This window comes from Montipora foliosa, unplaced genomic scaffold, assembly GCF_036669935.1.
Source record: "Montipora foliosa isolate CH-2021 unplaced genomic scaffold, ASM3666993v2 scaffold_467, whole genome shotgun sequence".
Classification (NCBI taxonomy): Eukaryota; Metazoa; Cnidaria; class Anthozoa; order Scleractinia; family Acroporidae; genus Montipora; species Montipora foliosa.
In genome coordinates, this window is record NW_027179775.1 from 771,113 (window position 1) to 782,500 (window position 11,388).

General features: G+C 38.7%; 1 long non-coding RNA gene across 1 annotated transcript; it reads right to left on the bottom strand.

Moving 5' to 3' along the window:
- Positions 1-6,758: 6,758 nt before the first annotated feature.
- On the bottom strand, positions 6,759-9,019 carry LOC137989563 (uncharacterized). Its single transcript, XR_011120911.1, has 3 exons — positions 8,858-9,019; positions 8,593-8,752; positions 6,759-7,532 (listed from the first exon to the last, which is right to left on the bottom strand). It is a non-coding gene; the product is annotated as an uncharacterized lncRNA (long non-coding RNA).
- Between the last annotated feature and the right edge of the window lie 2,369 nt (positions 9,020-11,388).

The following is an 11,388-nucleotide window of genomic DNA, read 5'->3' on the forward strand; positions in this document are numbered from 1 at the left end:
CACTCCCGCGGAATGTTTTAAAGGTAGGAACAAGTGCGATCTATGTAAGAATTATCTTGTAGAGAATAAGATCTTTCACAGCCCCTGCACAGCTCGTTTTTGCTCCATTAGACAAGAATTAAATTGTAGGTCGAAGAATGTCATCTATTTAGTCACATGTAAAACATGCAAGGCTCAATACATAGGTTCAACATCGAACGAATTCAAGGTCAGATTTCGGAGTCATAAATCGGCCATGTTGACCAACAAGGCCACATGTGAATTGGCCGTCCATTTTAACAAAAAAGAACACCATATGTCTGACTTTGAATTCATTGTCATTGAGAAAATTGTTAACGATACCGTTAATAATATGGATAAGGTTTTACTCACAAGAGAGGCTTTTTGGTGCTCGCAGTTATGCACCCTCCAACCTTACATCTTGAACAAAAGATCCGAATTTAATTCAAACAATAGAATAAGGTTTAATTAACCGTTCGCATTTTACATATTCATCGAAGTAATTATGTAACCAGTTGGCCTTGATTCTGTTGATTTTGCAAACTTGGGATTTTCATAAGCCCCATTTAGGGATTTTATCAAAATTATCCATTTTTTTGTCGGCCCTGGGCGCGGATTCCGTTGTTTTTCGCACCAGCATTATTCCAGAGGCTTTCTCTTGGGATTGTGTTTGCGCTGTCTGTAGGGTTACCCGATGGCATGATCAACAAAGGTCCTTTTGTTAATCCTTAATTTCGGTTTCGGGCAAATAAGGCTTACTTCGGAATAGAGTTAGCTCTTTCTTTTCTTCTTCTTTTTTTCTTCAGTTTTTATTTCACGCATTGTTTACCGGCTTAATGAGCATTTTTGTAACTTAGATTTGTATCAAATTTTATTTGTACATATTACGTAATACGATTATGCAACGATACTGCATTTTCTTACACTTTTTTCCTCACACCTTTTGTCTTATATTTTTGTATAAATAACACAGGATTAATCTTAGTTTTTACCAGGTAATTCTATTTTGTCATTGGTCTAAGTCGCTAGTGAGTCAGTCACGTGAGATAGAGCGCGAGAACCTGAGCATTCAGTTCGAGCGTTGACCTTTGAGCAGTCAGTCGTATGATTGAATTATCCTTCGAAAATTCTGCAAAAAATGGATAAAAACGATCCGTCTTCGATGCCTTCGTTGGAGACTCAATTTTTTCATTCTCTCTCTCTCACTCAATATATATATATATTATTATTATTATTATTATTATTATATAGTTATGTTTATCTTACTGTAATATTTATTTGTTTGATCTCAGAATATTTGTATAAAGACAGAACCTAATTTCTTTTTTTAAAATTTATTTTATTATTTCTTTATATATATTTTTATCCTTACACACTAACGTTGTATTTTTAGCTTGCAAGTTTGAAATTAACGTTTATGGGCATTTCTAATTTACGAAACGGTTCGTCCTCGAGTTTTCCAAACTTTCAGCCACAACTCGATCAGTTACCTTTTCCAGAGCTTTTCCACCTCTCGCTCACTTCTCTTTAACGTTTCATGATGACTTGGAAATAAATTTCATTATTTTCCCGTCCTGGATTTTTTTTCCCGGCGTTTTTGTTGCCATGTTATCTTAACTAATGCTTGAAAAATATTTTTGAGAGTCAAGTGGACTACTGCACGAATGATAAAACAACGCGAATATCAGTCATGCAGTAGTCAACTTGACTTTCATTAATATTTTATATTCAATTTTGACTGATCACGGTCTTCTCTGATCCAACGCTGTGCAAGACCTATCGTCCACGGTTTTGCAAAGGTTTTTAATACCTCAACTTCACTAATGCTTGAAGTAATGCGTGACATATTTCAGTCACGTTACCTGCGCAGTAACGTTGCTCACAAACAATTAGCGCAAACGTCCTGAATTGCCCCTTTCATCACAATTGACCACCAGATTCTCCTAGATGTCCTTGAAAATGATTTTGGAATTACTGCTTCAGCCTTGGACTGGTTCGCATCTTATTTGTCCGATCGAAAGCGACGAGTTCTCATCAAAGATCAATCTTCTGGAGATTTTCAATTGAACTGTGGTGTCCCACAAGCAACTGTTTGGGTCCCGTTTTGTTCACTTTATATGTTTCTGGCTCTATCGCGTAATTTCTAACCATCTTCTCCCAGTTCATAAGCATGCCGATGACACGCATCTCTATCTCTCGTTCAGGCCAGATAGTGGTTTTTCACAATACCGTGCCCTAGCCGCTATTGAGTCCTGCTTTTCTGATGTCCATGCGTGGCTACTTCCTTTAATCGCCTGCTAGTAAACGACTCGAAAACCGAATTTTTAATTGTTGACTCGCGCCAACAATTGTCAAGAATGTATTAGATATATTTTTGTTCTTTTGATCTCATTTTCAATTCAATGTCTCATTTTTAGTGTAAACTATGTTTTTGAGAGATTGAAAGGGATTATGAGCGCTATTTAGTCCAAAGCAAGAAGAAGACGGCAACCCTTTAATTTTAGCGCAGTATTGAAGTATATTTGCAGGCTGTGCTATTGTATTGCTTATACGGACGGATTCACTCACTTGCCATATGCATTGGTTTCAAACTGGTTTATTCATCTAATGGAATATTTGTTCAAAATTTGAAAATAGTTACATTTTAATTCTTGATACGGATTCAGTGAAATTAGATAAATGAGAGTGATAAATAGCGAGAGGTGTCTTGCAGTAAATCCTTTTTGTAAGCAATGAAAGTTTGTCCAAGCTCGGAGTTAATTGAGCGTCCTGTAACTACCGACCGTCGTCAGTTTATTAGGGACTTTAAGATAGTACACGACGGTAGACTGGGACGGTTAGATGAGTGTCATGTCACGCAAAATCCCCGTGACATTTGACCGTCGTGCTTCTAGGACGGTATGTTTTCGCCGGGTTTCTCGTCGTGGAATCTACGGTGAAAACGGTAGGAATTCATCCATACTTATTCGCACTATTTAGTCTTTTCGTTTATTATGCATTGAAAACTGATCACCCAATGGGTTAAATGTGCATTTGGTTGTGTTTGTCTTGATTTATCCATCGCTGAAATTAAAAAATCTAGCGAAATTCTGAGTTCGTTCAAAGACATCACTCGGCCACATCGCGGCTCAAACCAAAATTTGCTTGTTCTCAATGTAGCGTTATCCATAATCCACCATGACACAGGAGGAAAGCAGAAAAGAAAGGTAAAAGAGATAATTGTAGCCGCATTTTTTGTTTATGAACCAATTACCCTTAGCGGATTTACTCTCGCTAGAATCCAAGGAATCTAAACAAAATGGCTCAAATTCCCAGTAAGATAAAGAGGATTCACTGATTCGTATTCATGGTATAAAATAAGAAATTCCTCCTCGGTAATTGAACCTTCTGCAAAAAAAATTACCAGAGAATTTCTCGCCTCTCCAAAAGACATGTTTATTCCACCGTTCTACGGTCGTGTTGGCCGAATCTTAAGTTAAAAATTTTCGCGCCTTTCTACCGTACTCGTACAAAGTTTCCGGTATACGCATCCAACCGTCCCAGCCTACCGTTGTCCACTATCTTAAAGCCCTTATTTTATTTGCATATCTGCGTTTTGGTTCGCACTTCCGGTCACATGATAGTCATGTGACCGAAGAGCACATGGGAGAGCTAGGCGCCATTTTTTGTTGTTGTTTTTCTGCAAGAGCAAGCAGTTCTTCAGCGTACAAGTACAAGTATAAGGACACGTCCACTGTATACTTAAAGTGACATCTTTGGTGCAAGTATAGGAAGCAGTATTCAGGAATAAATGCTTTAATCAGGGTTCAATTTGTGTGGAACTAACACGTCCCCTATACTTTTTACGCGAAGCGTGATGGGGCGATTTATTTTCTCGTGATTTCGTGATTTAATTGTTGTTGTTTTTTTTTTAAATATGTGATTCGTATTAAAGATGGTAAGATCTTTTCATGTCCACGTGAACCAATTTCTTTTAATTAAACGTAACCCGAGAATAAAGATTCGAATTAAAGGTGATTCATAAACCACTGTGTTTTGCGTGATGAATGCCCGCCATTTTATTGTTTTGAAAATGTACGCATTGTTTTTGAACGGCTTTTCTTTAGATGATGCAGTGTAAATTGTAAAATATGTATAGTTTTCATGCCTGACAATTCTTTGTCCTGTTCCGAAGCAGGGCGACGGCGGCTTTAAAGTTTGGTAAGGCTTGACAACATTTGGTGGGAAAAAAAATCAACGCGCGCACTTGTATCACGGAAATGATGACAGATTTCCTCTCAAAATAAACAAAAATTTGGCCAGTGCTTGCGTGACCTTAGAGAGAGGTGAATAGTTCTTTCTTTTTATGTGAAGTGTATGAACTAACTATTGTTCGTTAATTAGAGAAGTAATAGTTGGAATATTGACCACAGACGGTACATACATGAATACAACGGACTAACCGTGCGGGAAAAACAACTTATACCACATTTATAGGTCGTGGTGAATCTAAGCACAGTCCATTCTAACTCAGGAAACCAACAATTGAATGTTCAGTAGAAAACAGTCTTATACAGCGAACGAAGGCCAACGGAGGCGTGCAAGTACGCAAATCTTAGATTATTTTTCTTACTCTAGAAAAGAATAGAAGTAGTAAAGGGTCGCATTAGTTAGAAATCGAAATGTGACTTCATCAGAAGACAGACGGCTAAAAGTTCAACTCGGAATAGGCCATTTCCGAGTTCATATCCCCCTCCTCTTTAAAGCGAGTCAAAGTGCAAAGTTTTTGTGATGGTAATTAGTTCTACTTTACATATGAATGAGAACTAATTTTTATAAGAAAAACTTCGCACTTACACTCGCTTTCAAAAGGAGGCAGACATGAACTCGGAAATGGCCGTATTAAGGGTCTTTGTGCATGTACCGGAAATCATCGTGTTACTTGGGATTAGTCTTCATTTAGCTGGCGGTATTGTTGGCGCGGAGAATGCGTTGGGACGCTGTGAAAATACCCCATAGTACCACTCTCCATTCTCTGCGCGGAATTTGCCACTTGCACCAACAATAGGAAGCTCTAGCAACGAGGACGGAACGTCATCGCAAAGTTTAAATTTGCGTTTATCACTTCGCGACTATTCCACGCTTTGTAACATGACAATGGCGTGACCGTCCCTCAAGAAGGGAACCGATACGAGTCACGCTCAATTTAGAAGAGAAAATGAAAATTTATCTCCAGGTGGTGACGTCCTCCATAAAACCTCAAATTTGGCTATTTGACGTTGTTGTCTTGCAGAAATGGACAAAAGTGAAAAACAACGTGCAGGGCGTGCAATGCTACTGTTTTTGCCCACTAAATATGCAAATTTGTGACGTTCTCGTTGCCGTCGCCGTTGTCGCTGCTAAAGCTCCCTAATATCACCAGCTACGCAGCCTTATCTTCATTTGGAGTTTTGTTTTCTGTTTTTGTTTCTTTTGTTTTACCAAATTTCTGCTCCAGCACCTGCATAAGATGCCGGAATTAAGCCTAACTTTTGCCGTGTTGAATCAAGACGACTATCAATGTCCAGGCAGACAGGTCCAGAGATTCCAACCCTCCCGATTTCATGAGTTGAGTTGCCGGCTTTCCCAATTCCCAGATTCTCCCGATTTATCATGAAATTCTGAAAACAAGGAAAAAGAGCTTATCTTAAGAGTTTTTTTGCGATCTGAGTGTAAAACGTTGAATGCGTATCCTATATCCTCAGGAGTATCCTATAATGTCTCGGCTAGTCTCTCCATTGGACACTCTCCAAAAATGGCGGAACTCCAGTGGTAAGAATGAAGACCTTATAGAATGTCACAAAAATGGTGTTAAATGCAGGAAATGCCACTTGAGAGAAACTAAATCTGCAAAATTTCGTTGAGGAGGGGAATGCCCCCGACTTCGGCGCTAAAAAATACTCCCTATTTTCCTCCAAAACTCAAAAGGGGTTGGAATCTCTGCAGGTCAGACAATCTGGAGAATCAAATTCAATTCCTGGCTGAACTACATTTTCACTTGATTCCTTCGTTGTTTTTATTACTATAAAAATATATTCTTATTCAACATGAAATGAGACTAGTGCCTGATAACCCAAGGGCCACAAAAGGTGTTATCCAGAGAATGGGGGTCAATAAGATCGCAAATGGTATAGTAACAGCATCACAAGCAGCCCATGGAGTCCAACAGATCAAAACCAGGTTTGATCATTTAAATAAAGTTCACCCTCAGTCCCAGGCTCATTCAACTAGAAGTTCTCATGATAATAAAAAGCTGATGTTAAAGGACTTTAGGAAGTCATACCCCTTCCAAGTACGAGCAAATCGCAGCCATGAAGGTTTCCAAAATATTGAAATCTCGCAACTGATAGGTTTAGACACGGAAAAATTCTTCTCCTGGCTTCAGAATAACAAGAAGCAAATTTTAATGGGGTAGACTGAGAAACATGATTTTCACTTTCTTTAAATCTTTGACCAGAACATACATTGTATGCAATTTTAACTTAATCCAGAACTGTTCTTGAGGTTAGCTCAAAACAGTTTCCAGCCCTTACATTTTGATGGGTTATTATAACCACTCTTTATCAGTGACTTGATGTTACAATCATGGTATCAAAAAAATACCTAATCATTGGTGAACACGTTGTTATCATTCGCGTGACACGATAGCCGGGTTATCATAGCAATAGTATGACCAACTAAAAACACCCTTAATTACAGCTCTAGGGGCTTACAATTCTAAAACTGCATGGTGAAGCATTTTTATATCATAGAATGATAAGAAACAACTTTTGGCAAAGTTTATAAAAATGTGCAAGGGTGGACATTTACGCCAAGGATGGACATTGAAAAATCCGAGAGGGTAGGGGGTGTTAACAGCCAAATGTTTAAAGGGTAAAGTATAAAGCTAAACTGGAAATTCCAGGGCAGGAGGGATACAAACCAAATAACAATCCATTGCAGTCAATATATTTTTTGGAACCACACATTCTTGTCACAGAAATCATTTATTACTTGAATGGAGAGCCTTTAATGTTGTTTACATCAGTAGACAGCCTTGGAGTTTATTCCTTTTCCATCTTATTCTTAAATCATGGCCGTAGGTAGAAAAAAATTCTGACTGAGAAAAAAATTTAGCACAAACTTGAGAAACTGTCCCATCACCTTTTCTATAATTACCTTGATTTTTTTCCAAAATACTTGGTTACCGGTAAGCATAATATTTTCAAATTTCCTCTTTATGTTTTGAGATGTGATTAAACACTGCTTGAGTGTTTGTTATAATCTTTAAATGACAAAAACGTAGAAGTGGTTGATTGACACACACAATTTGCTTGTGGCAATTTGTTGCTGCATGTTGCTGGTTGATAATGTTATTCATTGATCCCCACATATCTTAATATGTCTTTAAATTAGACTTGAATATCTGGGACGGTTTTATTTTGTCAGAAACTGGACTCTAACCTCTCCATTGAAAACAGGTTTTGATTTAACAAGTCAGTTTTCATTGTCATTTGACAACTTGTGACTTGAACCTGGAAGTAGAACAAAACATGTTTGAGAAAAATGCTAAATTATATGATTAGTCATTAAGGCAAAAGGTCATTAAACTGATCTTTGGAACATGACTTAAACTGATCTTTGGAACATGACTTAAAGTGACTTCAGAAGAAGTAGTGTTTCATAAGGCACGGAATCCTTTCTCTCTTACCCAAGAGGTCAACATTTCCGTCACTAAGCTTCCCATAAGGGGTCTAGTGAATTGTTTTGGCTATGCGCTATTACCTCATACTTGTTAGACTTGCATGCAAGCAGCCATGACACATTTCCCCCTAGGAAACTAGGCCTCGCCCTCACTTTGGATTTGGCAGCAAAGTTTGACCTTGTTTTCAAAATTCCAGCTATATATCTCACATAAATGCAAAACATTATTAAAGAACGGGCATGTTTCTCTTGCCATATATACCTGATGTATGCTCCCATTTTTTTTTTTGAGACACTGAGTTTATTTGTTAAACCAAAGTGCTTGGATTTCCTGAAATCAATTATCTCACATAAATCCAAGAAATTATTAAACAATGCCCATCTTTCTCATGCCTATGCTGCCAACTTTCACTTCCAAACACTAAGTTTATTTGTCAAACCAAAGTGCTGGCATTTCCTCAAATCAATTATCTCACATAAATGCAAAACATTATTTAACAATGGGCATGTTTCTCTTGCCTATATACATGTATGCTCCCAATTCTTTTTCAAGACACTGAGTTTCAACCTCTTTCAGGGTGATCACTATTAATGGCAACTTTAATCTTAATGTGTATATGAATACATTTATAAATAAACAGTAACAATCTGGAGACCCAGGTTCAATTCCTGGCTGAACTACATTTTCACTTGGTTCCTTCATTGTTTTTACTTCTATAAAAATATATTCTTGTGCTTATTTGCACATTGGCAGTTATCATTTTTCAAAAATCACATCTTCTGGCAAATTACTGCCTTCGGGTAACTGGGTAAGAAACTTTATAACTAAACTGTCCAGCAAAGTTAACCGCTCTGAAGGGATCTATAATAGGTAAATTTAATCATACATACCACTAACAAAGCTAGCAGTTCCATAAACATTTCAGAGCCAACGGGAAAATCACACAGAGGTAGAGAATGCATGTCACCGCGTTCTAACGACAGTTCTCATGTTTCGATGACACCTCAAATGGTTCCTTTTTATCACGACACCGTGTCCAATTTCCTTTACCTGCAAATGGGTGACAAAAAGCTCCAAACATCATTATTTGTTTTTAGATTTAGCTGACAAATCAGTGTTGCATCTTGGTATTTCAGGAGGGGATTCAGGTAATACCTTTTGGCAATTCAGTTCGTACCGGTTGCCTTGTCACGATGTGAAGAATACTCAGTAAAGCACTCCTCAAATTCGGGATGCTCAACTTTGAAATTCCTAGCTATAAAACTGCTCGCAAGCTGATTGTCATGCGGTACGAAAGCCGCGAAGTTCCATGATGGCATACGGTGTTTATGTTTGTGTGCGTTTCCGCTGACCGGTTCTTACTAAATATGTACAATAACGGGAAATAATATTCTCTTAAATATTAAACGTTCTCGTTAGCATCTTCGTCGTCCTTGCGTAAGCTTCCTATTGTGGCATGTTGTGGTTGACCTATTAGGGAGCTTAAACAACGACAACGGTGACGGCAAGAGCGCATGGAAAACCCGGAAATCCAAAATCCGGAACCGGATAAACAATAAACAAAAAAAGGTCGACGATATCCAGTTGTTTTATTTTAGCTAAAAAAGTTGAATGTTACATTACACACTTTAAACTGCAAAATTGCTTTTTAAGGATATTATTGTGACTACAAAGTTCGCACCACTGGCGTCACTCCTGTTTTAAACGGCTCAAGTTACGAGAATAGCTGCGGTTACACTAGCCATTTTGCCCTTGGGTAAGTGGCTTTTTCCCACGGGGAAGCAATTTTTTATGTGTAAGCGATCTGCCCAAAGGAAAATGTTCTGTGGGAAATTTCCATGGATGCGTCAAAAAGAACAAAAGAATTGCCCATGACAGTTCCAGATGTAAGTCTTATGGTTAACAAAACCCCAAAGCGGCTCAACCAATCACAAGATTGCCGAACGCGAGGAAAATACATGCTGTGATGAACTGTGTAAACAACTGCGAACGTGGAAATACCCAAGCACGCCTTTTCTGGCCAGCAGCAAGTCGACGTCTAAATTATAAATTGGAGAGTTGCAAGGACTAGAGAAAGCGTAACTGAAGTCGACGTCTTTGTTGCCTTCTTAAAATGAAGCGATAAATCGCTGAACTTAATTGAGGTGGACAGTTTAAGAGAAGCGCCGATCGTGACAATTACCGAAAATAAGCCAAAGAAAAGTTTGTCGTTCAGATGTAGATCTTCCATGTTTACTTTTTTTTTAGATCCTTAATTTTAATGTATTTTGTATTGTAATTAGTTTTTCCAAAAACATTTAGTGGAAAAACTAATAAATCTCATCTTGCCTTATCTTAAAGGTAAGTTTCCCACCAAAACAGGCCAACGCTTACCTTCCCCTTGGGTAATTTACAAGTGTGTAACCGCAAATGGGGAGTCGATCATAACCCAGGGTAAACCCAACCCAAGCCGTAACCCCAAGGTTCCCCATGGGCAAGAGGTCTAGTGTAACAGCACCTAATGATTGTCATTGAGACTTCTCCTTGTCCCTTGGTGGCGTGGGAGCGAAGTTGGTACTGAAGCCATGGATGAAAGGAGTCCACAAAAGACAAAAGAAATTCACCTTACTTATTGGAATATAATGTTAGGGGTAAACAATTACGAACCTTGCCTTCCCGCCTTCTCACAGGAAAGGTGAGCACTAATTAACCTGCGTGGCAAGCATTCGAAGGGGAAGAAGAAGGGAAAGAGAGATCGGCGGGAGAACGAGGAGGGCGTGTGTGGGAGAAGGGGAGGGCGCTATTCTTTTTCGATCCTTTTTCGCTCGTAAAAATCGTGATTGGCTAGTTGTAATTAAATTGGTGGCAATCAACACCAACCTATTGCGGTTGAATTTAACGTCAATTTGTTTTCGAGCTCTCACCTAAACAATCTTTAAAAAGGCCGCCAACTTTGTCTTTTTGATCTGATTCCAAAAATTTGGATAGAAATTCGAGATTATGCAACAGTTTTTTTTATTATTCTCCTTACACACACGTTACAAACAAGTTGTGAAGAATTTTCGATTTTTTTTTTAATGGATTCCAGCCACATTTGTTAGTCGTTCGCGCAACGATTTCTTTTTCAGCGATGGTCTGAACAAATTCACACACGATTTTGTTGAGACATATTCCGCCAGTAAACTCGTTTCACAAACTCGTCACACGTCGTTGAAAGATTGCTCCTTTTTTTCGGGCGACGGTGTTTTGGTTTCACACTTCTCTCCGCCGTGAGATTTTTTGGAATAATGGCGCGGTAAACCACATTCCTGCGTAGCGCATTTTCCTGTGAATGTTTTTGATTGGATGCCATTTGACAGTCAGAGATTTGGCAGCTGCCTTATGTATGCATATTAATTAGGGGTCCTTTCACACGCACCCTCGTCGTTCTCCAGTGGTTCTACCTTTCCCTTCTCTTTCCCCTTCGAACGCCTGCCACACAGGTTAATTAGTGCTCACATTTCCTGTGCTCCTTCTTGATCTCCAGTGCGGCGAGATCTGGAAGACGAGGTTCGTAGTTGCTTACCTTAGGGACGGACCATTAGAAAAGTGATGGGGGGTGTGGGAGATTTTCAGCTGGTACGATTTTTTTTTCGAGCACTGCTTGTGCAGGAATATATTTTCCAGGTGAAACCCCCGGCACGAATTTTTTTTTTTTTTTTTTGACA